Consider the following 10,025-nt stretch of genomic DNA (forward strand, 5'->3'; position numbering starts at 1 on the left):
TGCTCCTGCCCAAGTTCCGCCTCGAGGCGGCGGCGCTCCGTCCCGAAAGACCTCTCCTTATTTTTTTTCTAGGTCAAAATGACCTATATACCAGAAGATGGGCACCGGAGGTGTGCCTGGGTGAGCACATCCCACCAGGGCGCGTCCTAGGCGCGCCCAGGTGGGTTGTGCCCACCTGGTGGGCCCCCTCTGGTAGTTATTTGCTCCAATAATTCTCATATATTCCATAAAAAACCTCGTGAAGTTTCAGCTCATTTGGAGTTGTGTAGAATAGGTAGCCTGACGTAGCTTTTTCAGGTCCAGATTTACAGCTGCCGGAATTCTCCCTCTTGGTGTATACCTTGCATATTATGAGAGAAAAGGCATTAGAATTACTCCAAAAAGCATTATCTATTACATATAAAAAGTATTTGACAGGTTAACCAAAAAAATTTGGCTAGAAATTACCACAAAAATTAGAAACATCTAGCCATTAATTTAATAGACAAAAAATTATATAGCCATTAGATTAGATTTAACTCAAAATTTACCCACCATTTCCATTATAATGGACTAGACCGTCCTTTCCTTGCCTAACTTTTTTTCTCTAAAAAATCCAACACGTAACTAACTTTTTTCCTCTAAAAAGTAAACCACGCAATGATCTAGGCTTTCAGCCTACATCCTTCCTCCTTTGATTTTAGGGATGCAAAGAAAAGAAAGACCCAAGCAGATGGCACATGCCGCCTCCTCCGAGCCCGAGGTGGCTCGTACAGCGCAGCATGAGCAGCGGCCATAGGTAGGTACGTTCATCGCTGCTCTCACATCCAGCCCATGCATGTCCTTTTGTTTTGTTTCCGTATCCTATACACTCTCAGGATCAATTTTACCATCCATGCCATGTTCTTCACACCAATCTTACAACCAATCTCATGGTCCAAAAACAAAACTCACGATTGATTGGACTCATATATCCATGACAAGCAAATCCCAGCTTTTTTACTTGCCGTTCTTACAGATGATGTAGCTATTATTCCAGATCAATATACACAACTATTATTCTAGATAAATATACACGGTCATGATGGCTTTCCCTAAAAACAAGAACTCTCACTAGCGAGTGCCCAAATCTCCTTGATTGTGCCATCGGCTCCATCGAGCGAGCAGAACACCTCCGGCAAGTACCATCTACAGAGATCACATAGAACTGACATAAGCTTTAATATTTTCTCAAAAACAATACTTTTTGGGTATGACAGTACAACTTACGTCTTCAATTCAAGGCATGACAACACAATCAAATAGCTTTTTAATCATGTCCTAAGTTCATGTTGATCATGTCCTAAGTTCATGTTGTGATTTTTTGGTCGTTGTTGTAGATCAACTTCGCATTCTCGATTGTAATCTTATCATATTCTTAGAGTTTCATCTTTCTCAACAGAACATAATCAGCACTATAATCCACGTCCTTAATTTCACGTGTGACAACACAATCAAATACTGTCTCTGTCCATTAATATAAGATGTTTTTTAGACTTTCCATATAAAACATCTTATATTAATGAACAGGGTCAGTTATTTTAATTTCAGACAGGGCCCTAAGTTCACCTTGGGATTTTTCAGTCGTCATTGTACATGAACTTGCCATCCTCAATTGCAATCTTACTCTTCACTAAACATATGATTTTATGGACCTTCATATAACTACACCACTCGGGTAAAAGGTACTCACAATATTTGTCTTTTCAAATGAAGATTGGAACTTAACATCCACTGGTCCTGGAAATTGATCTCCTTTACTTCTACAAGAAAGACGAAATTTTTGTAAGCAGAAAAAACTACCAAAATCATAAATCTTCATAACCTTGAGCAGTACTCCATAACGATTTTACAATTTCTCATCTTCTTCAGTAATATGTGCATTCTCCATTGTGCAGGAAGAAACAAAGGAAATAAAAGGTGGGCTTCATAGCAAAAATGTGTGAAATCTTCCAAGTTGGTTAAAAGAATCAAATATGCAATACAACAAGTTGATCCATTACTAACCATGATCTTCAATAGGTGGCATCATAAGAAGAAGAAAATAAGCTTGGATTTGAGATTCAAGTAGGCACACATGGGTTTGTGATTTAAGCTTGGACGGGGGAAATATTTCAAATTATATCTTACTGATGTCAATCTAGTCAATAAACAATGAAAAGTTAGGACACGAGAATGAAACATCAAGACAAGAAAAAGAAAAAAAAATTGATCATACATGGAGATGTGCCAGACTGCACAATTATGCCAAAAGAAGAACCTCTGAACCACGTGCGGGAAGAAAATCTTTACAAACTTATTTCCTTATGTGTATTATCATCCACTATCTTTACATACTGTTCTGAATTCAACTGCTAAACTTCTCTTGCATGATGCACGACTGTAATAAGGTATATTCGAAATAGTATTATAGCTTGCTTCTGCTTTGCACATCAATTGTGCTATCTATGTGTTCCATTCTTTCCATGCTTACAAAAGTTTATTGAATACCCAGTATATTTGATGTACAAATATCTGATCTTACACAGTTTACCGTACGCAAATGGTTATCACGCCCGTCGGCCTATGCATTTCCATATGATCTACAGCTAATTTAAAGTGGTGTATTAAAGTAAAGAAAACATGTTACATTCGTTCTTGCAGAAAAACTATCAATTATTTCTTTGTCAAAAAAACATGAGAACACATTGCCATGTAGTATGGCTTAACCAAGACAGGGGCAAAATCAGCATTTTTTAATTGCCGCAGGGAACCATATCATGTATAGGCATTCAACATGGACTTTGACAACTACTACAAGTAATAAATTGCACATGTCGCAGAAAAATTATCTCATTTCTAATAAATGGTATTTATGTTTATGCAGGGCTGGTAATTCAACAGAGATAGCTAGATAGGTAAGACTATATGGGAAAATAAAAAATACAAAGAAAGAGCAATGCAGAACCAGTGACACAAAAGAATTCAATAATAAGTCAGGCTGGAATGACTAAGAGGTAAGTAACAAGAAAGTTCAATCAAGATCTACAATTTGGATATTCATGAACCTGGTATTTCTTTTATGCACGCGTACAGGACTAAAAGTAACACAATGTGTACAACATAGAAACGAGGATAGGGAAAGAAACTCCAGAGATGTAAGTTCTATGAAATTTGTTTGTTTAGTATGAAGAAGAACAACCAGACATTACAAACATTTAAATTGATGCTGAATTCAAAATCTTGAACAGGACATCAGAGAGGACGAATATGGAAATTAGGCAACGTCGGAAACCCAAGCTGCAAGTGTGAGTGATGTGATGCAATTCTCTGTTACGAAGAAACAACCTCAGGTAGAGCGAGAAGCATGCCATCTTTTGGGCTAGGCTGCCAACGGGGCAAGGTTGACTTGCCACCATCAGGAGAGCCGCCGGCTAACCGTACGAATTTTTTAAGGAAACACAACGGAAGGAGGTGGAAAAACTACATGCAAAATATCAGTTTGAACAACTCCATGTTCGCTTTCACGTCAATGGGAGGAATGGTAGACACAGAAATAAACAATGGCCACGGACGTTATATATTTGTCATGAATGGCCAAAAATACCACAGAATAGGTACTCTATTACCTGAAGGTAAGGACGAACCACGCACAACGGAGTTGTACACATATGACGCTACAAATGAGGTAAAATCAGGATTGACACGTCAACATCAGAAGACAAAAGGGAGTCAAGAGATCCTCACTTTGTCGGGGGCCTTAAAAAATGTTGGATAGAGATAATAGACTAGCAAAAACACTGAGAATGGCAAGGGATAAATTTGAAAAGATGACTATTACAACGTGAGATTAATACGACATGGCATGCCATCTGCAACTGTAGTTTCAGCCTTGATTGTGAATGATACAACACAGAATAGAAAAGGACAGGACAACATTGTTCACTACAAAGACATGAGACCCAAGAATATCAGAGAACCATTCAACATTCATGCCTATGCAGTATCAATTATTATTCCCCAGCGGAGAAGATGTGTAGAGAGAAAATATACATTACACATTAAAAGAAGGTGCAAAGTGGAAGAGAAAGCATATAACATTGTTGGAATACTATGAGAATCATATACAACAATGTACTAACCTGTCAAAACACTTGCTGGTGTGTGAAAAGCCTAAATTGCAGTTCATTGCCCTTGCATACATTTTGCAGTACAAATAGCTAGACTGGATCGAAAGACAACAAGGAAACCTAAGAACAGAATTATATGTTGTCCCGCAAGACGCAAAAGAAATACAATGGTTGACCAGGTATGAAGGAGAATGCTACTGCCATGTGCAATCAAGCTTCAAAGATAGCCCAAGAAACAAAGCACAAAACTACCATGATGCTATATCAATATGTCAGTGGCTTGGATACACAGACCTATTTGTGACATTCACATGCAATGCAACTTGGCCACAGATTCAATCTATGCTACAGGAAGTAGGCCAAGCAGAATCAGAAAGATCTGATATTGTTGACCGAGTGTTCCACATAAAGCTCAAGGAGTTCATGACAAATGTAAGAGAAAGGGAATACTTTGGAAAAACACGCACAAGTAATACCCTGTTGACTTTATCACACCTATTATTTTCTTTTCTATAGAAAATGAACTGACAACGAGGATGATGTGGTCAAGAACAGTCTACACAGAAATATTCTGAAGGTGGGAACCAAACAGGCACTTATAGATGCTACTAGCCTTTTTAGATAACCTTAAGTACATGGAGCAAAAATGACTTTTCTATGCTAATAACATGATACGGCGGGACAAATATGATCTACTACTCCCAGAAGTATTCGAAACATGCATCAATATTCAATGGAAATAGCTCAATATTATCAATTATCGACACTATGTATTATCGGATATTTTAAGCTTATCATATTGTGCAATATAACCGTGACAACATCCATGGATTGTTATAGTTAATATGCAAAATGTAATAGCACCTCTTTTCATATCACTTATCAAAATTAATTCTATCTTTGGGAAATCTTAAAACTATAGCTAATCACAAATAAACTAATTATTTATTAAATTTGTTGAATATGAACTAGGGCAGAGGGGCCTCTGCCGATGCAAGTCCCAAGTACAAAAAAGGTGGAGGGGGCACAAATTAATTTACATCTTTCACTAACAAGCTGTACCTTAATGCACATTATATTGGTTTAGCCATACACATGTTGAGAAAGGGAGAAAGACAGGAAAAGGGAGAAGGGGGACCTTTAGGTGGAAGAATAAGTTGCCGAATTCAGTCTGCAAGTGTCGAGGATGAAGACGACCTGCCCGGCTGCCTTGCTCGGGGACAGCCACGATGCAATGAAAAACAACGCCGTCAGCATCCTCACAACCAATGTGGATCCAAGATGGCTGCGGGAGACAAGATCCACGCCTGCATCGCCTCGAAGGACGCTGACGACAATGAAACAGCCAAGATCAATAAGCTCGCATCCTGCATGGCACAGCTTCTCATCGAGCCCTACTACCCATCCGTCGCTGTTGACCGGCCTGAGAGATCGACGATGCGTACAGGGAGCCAAGCCCACCCCGTCGCCGCACCAGTGAGCCGACCTGCAGAGGTGCGTGCAAGTGAGGACGAGCAAGGTCCCGGCAAGGAATCAAGAGTGGAACTGAGGTGTTGTTGGGAACTACCACAATGCTTGGCTGGAAGAATTTTGGAGCGAGGGGATGGAAGGAGATGAAAAGGGGGGATCCATCAAGAGGTGCGTTTTTTTTTTGAGAATATCCAAGAGCTACGTGTGAGTGTGTGAGGGTGCGAATGCGAGAGAACAGTCCGGCTTCCACCAGAAAAAATGTGTGCAGTCTGTACATCTCTGTGATCCTGCTCGGCTTCCTTTTTTTTGCGAGGAGATCCTGCTCAGCTTCCACCAGAAAAAACCATTCGTTCGTTAAAAGACGACTATAATAATTTCTACTAATCAGATTACATACAGGAGGAGTCCATATACGTGTGCTCAGCGTAAATTATACTGTACATAATGTGTTCGTGTAAAATATTCTGAATAGTACACGATCATAAAAAAATGTCTCCAACTGGTACCAATCATTGTTATTTGGACTATGAATATGAAAGTATCATTTCATGTCAAGTCATTACAAACTATCACCAATCGTGCAGACCGACCCGACAAACCCACGGTTAGAGCGAGGCACCCCAAAGAATTGGGTGAGAAAGTTTGAGCTCACTATTTTCCCAAATATGAAACTATAATTCCTCTTATCATCAAAACCATAAAAAATGTGTCTTAACAGATAAACGAACGACAAAAATGTTATATACCTACTTTGTTAGTTATTTAAACATTTTAGGTATTAGCCCGCACAAACATTCATCGTGGAGTGTATGTGTCTTATCTTAACTAATAATAAATTAAATAAGCAAAAAGACAGATAGCCACCAATACAGTTTATATGTACTACCTCTATTTTAGTGATCTAAAAAGTCTTATATTAGTATATAGAGGGAGTTTCTGTAAATGTTACATCATCTTAGCAACTTAGATTTGTCTACATATGGATGTATCTATTGACATTTTAGTGTTAGATACATCCGTACCTACATAAATCTAAGACGGGGGAGTATATGTATGCCTACATGAAAACAATAAGAATTACTAAACTAGTGTTTAAATTAAAAAATAAAAAAGGAACATGATAAAAATGCCAAAAAGATACTCCCTCCGTCCCAAAATAAGTGACTCAACTTTGTACTAGCTTTTGTACAAAGTTGAGTCACTTATTTTGGGACGGAGGGAGTATGCAATAAAAAGTTCCCAACACGATTAATAAATAAAATAGTATGCCATGCATAATAAGCACGTAAATGATAAATGGTTAACCTATATATACTTATGCGACAATAAGAAAATAACATATATTTAAGAAAAAAACTATTTTCACAAACGACTTACATTTGTAAGTGTCAACACATTTGGTCTCAATATTTCTTTAGACAAATGAAATAATCTTTTTCCATTTTAAACTTTTAAAAAATCTAGCCCGCGCATCGAGCGGGCCACTTTGCTAGTTATAGATAAAAACATTATAAATAACAGTAAGAAAACATGATGCAAAATGGACGTATCATGTACCCGCGCGGGTGTGGCCGGGCATGAAGCATGAGTACGTGCACCTAGTCTCTTCGTGTACGTACACCACCTATGTGGGGTTGTGTGAGAGAGATACAAACTTAGAGGGATATAGTGTGTGGGTTCGTGAGTGTTTTTTTTTCGAAGGGGGGTGAGAAATAGACAAGCAATATATGTGGATGATGTTTCAATCAAAAAATATAACATATGCAATGTGTGGGAAATAGAGTCCTGGATATATCATATATATATATAGAGGGGGCGATCCACGAGAAGAGAGTGGAGGTATCATTGGCTTTTGAGGTATCCATAGAATCAAAGAGAGGGATGATGTGTGTGTGTGTGTGCGCGCGCACGCGCGCGATTGATAAAGAGTGCCATCAAATTTATGTGTGCCCACGTCAAAGATATAGGGTGGCTGGCCTACTGGAACATGAGAGGGGACATGTGAAGTTTGTCTCTATGGCATGGATACCTACCTACAACGCTCGACTATCGGTGTGTGGTGCGGGGGTGGGGAGGAGACCTAATTAACTATAGAGGTACAATGGCTGGTATATGTGTGGAGGAGAAGAGAAACCTACCTTATGTATTGAGGGAGATCGATCGGCATCCATGCATATGTGTAGGAGAGTAATAAGGTTGGGAGAGAGATAAGGCTAGAGTGTCGGAGGGTTTGGTGGTGGAGTTGCTCCTAACAAATGGTGGGAGAGGCTTGCTAGACAAACGGAGGGCACGCCTGCAATATCAATAAGGGAGGGGATGGCTATCTGTCTGTGCACGTGCGTGTGAGAGACGAGTCAGGAGGCATGCACGAATGACGAGGGGGGACGATATGGCTATGGTAAGCAGACGTAACTACATAGGAATATCAATCGTCCTTTGTCAAAGAAAGGAGAGACATAACTTGTGAGGTACGACGATTGATGGGTGGGAGAAAATGGTTAAGGTCGACCTAGGTATATGCAGGGAGATCGGTCGGTATACATGCATGTATGTGTTAGAAGCAAAGAAGGCCCGGGGAGAAGGATAGAGAGAGAGGGATGCAGCTAGGAGGTGGTGCGAGAGGCATACAATATCGAGGGGGAAGGAGTTTGCGAGTACGAGATCGATGAAAAGAGGGCGGGAGTGAGGCATGGACGATGAGAAGAGAAGAGGGAAAGCTTGTGTTTGTGGTAGGCACACCTGGCTAGAGAGGCATATCGATCGATGTGTGCCGTAAAGAAGGAGCTGGGGGCCTACACACACCGTGGGTGAATGACCTAAAGTGAAAAGACGAAATTGCGCGATGGAGCTAGAGAATGCTAAGGGAGGGTGAGAGGGATGCGGGCGTGTGCATTCACGAGAGAAAGTTAGCGCTAGCTACAAAGATAAGAGGATTGTGTGGGTGTAAAAGACGAATAGAGATCATAATTCATTATGAAAAGTGAATTCAGATATTTGAAGAATTTAGCATAGTATTTTAAACCGACGCATGCGTGAATATATATAATAGTGATAGACATGGTGTGGTTATGAACATGTTATACTACATATAATATATTTTATCTCTACTCTTATAAAAAACAGAGGTGTTGATGATGGTGTGCCTGCCATCCTGCCATATAGGCCATCTGATTTATATCTGACGGATAGGAAGGAAACTATGGCAATTTTGAAAAAAAATACCCACACCCCTCTCCACATTTGCAAATAAGGCCTCCCCTCGATCATCTTGATGTTCCATGGAACGAATGGGCATCTTGCTTATACTACATATAATATATAGAACATTGATTATAATTTGGGATAATGTGTAGCTTTTGCAACTCAGGGCTAAATAATTGTCATAATGTAGGGCGCGGGGAACTATCCCTTGTGTGATAAACACGGTGTACGTATGAAACATGGTTTAGATTATGAATATCTAATTAGTACATCAAATGTACTATTATTTGGAATCAACATCAAGTGTATTCAAAAAATTGAATTCGAGTTCATATAGTACACATAGTTCATATCTATCTATATAGTAATCATGTGGTGTGTTGTTAAGGTAATACACAAATGATGGTTGTAGTTGGCAACAATCATGATTGTAGATTCTTATTCAAATAGAGAAACGAATTCAAATTTAGTTTGAATTGCAGCAGTAGTATAGACATTTGGAATGCGCTAAAATGTTGGTATGACTAGGTTACATGCATTATACAGCCAGCAAATTTTTTTAATTGGACATAACATGAATTCATAGCTTTGAATAGCATTTGTATAGTAAAACGGGACAAGACTCTCTCTTGTGTGGTTTTATTTTTTTTCTTTTTTTCATTGAGGGAAGTGCGAATTGATTTGGTACGTACAAGTACAATATTACATGTTAGGCCTGTCCCTAAAATTCAACCCGCGACTTGCTATATCCAGAAAATTCAGATATCCTGCTCCCAAAACTCGGACCTTCACAACCCGCGCCTTGCTATCCCGAAATTACAACACGCACGAAAACTCCCTCCAGCCGCCAAATCCCGACATGCGAAATCCTCCTTCTAACCTTGAACCGAAAGGGCCGCTAGTTCAAATCGGTGGGGGTACTTTTGTAACACACCCTACATTTTGGACAAGTGCGTCCCTAAGTCATGGTTCCCCCTCCCATCGCCTCCTTTTCGCCATTCGAAATCCCAGGCCACCATAACCTCTCTACTCCAGCCGCGAAACCCCACCCTCCTCCGTCCGCCACCTCACCGCTGCCCAGCCGGAGCCTCTTCCGCAATGACGTCGTCCACCGCAATAGCTCAACGTCCCTCATCCACCTCTCCGGATGAGGGTCCGTCGTCCATCTCATTGTCCCACCGGTTCAGCTGCCCCATCCTCCACCTTCAAGGAGCTGCTCCGACGGTC

At 40.1% G+C, this 10,025-nt stretch overlaps 1 long non-coding RNA gene across 1 annotated transcript; it reads right to left on the minus strand.

The window, feature by feature from the left end:
• Nucleotides 1-912: 912 nt before the first annotated feature.
• Nucleotides 913-5,836, minus strand: LOC123078237 (uncharacterized). Its single transcript, XR_006437200.1, has 3 exons — nt 5,695-5,836; nt 1,712-5,613; nt 913-1,167 (listed from the first exon to the last, which is right to left on the minus strand). It is a non-coding gene; the product is annotated as an uncharacterized lncRNA (long non-coding RNA).
• Between the last annotated feature and the right edge of the window lie 4,189 nt (nt 5,837-10,025).

The sequence above is a fragment of the Triticum aestivum genome, chromosome 3D, assembly GCF_018294505.1.
Source record: "Triticum aestivum cultivar Chinese Spring chromosome 3D, IWGSC CS RefSeq v2.1, whole genome shotgun sequence".
Lineage (NCBI taxonomy): Eukaryota > Viridiplantae > Streptophyta > Magnoliopsida > Poales > Poaceae > Triticum > Triticum aestivum.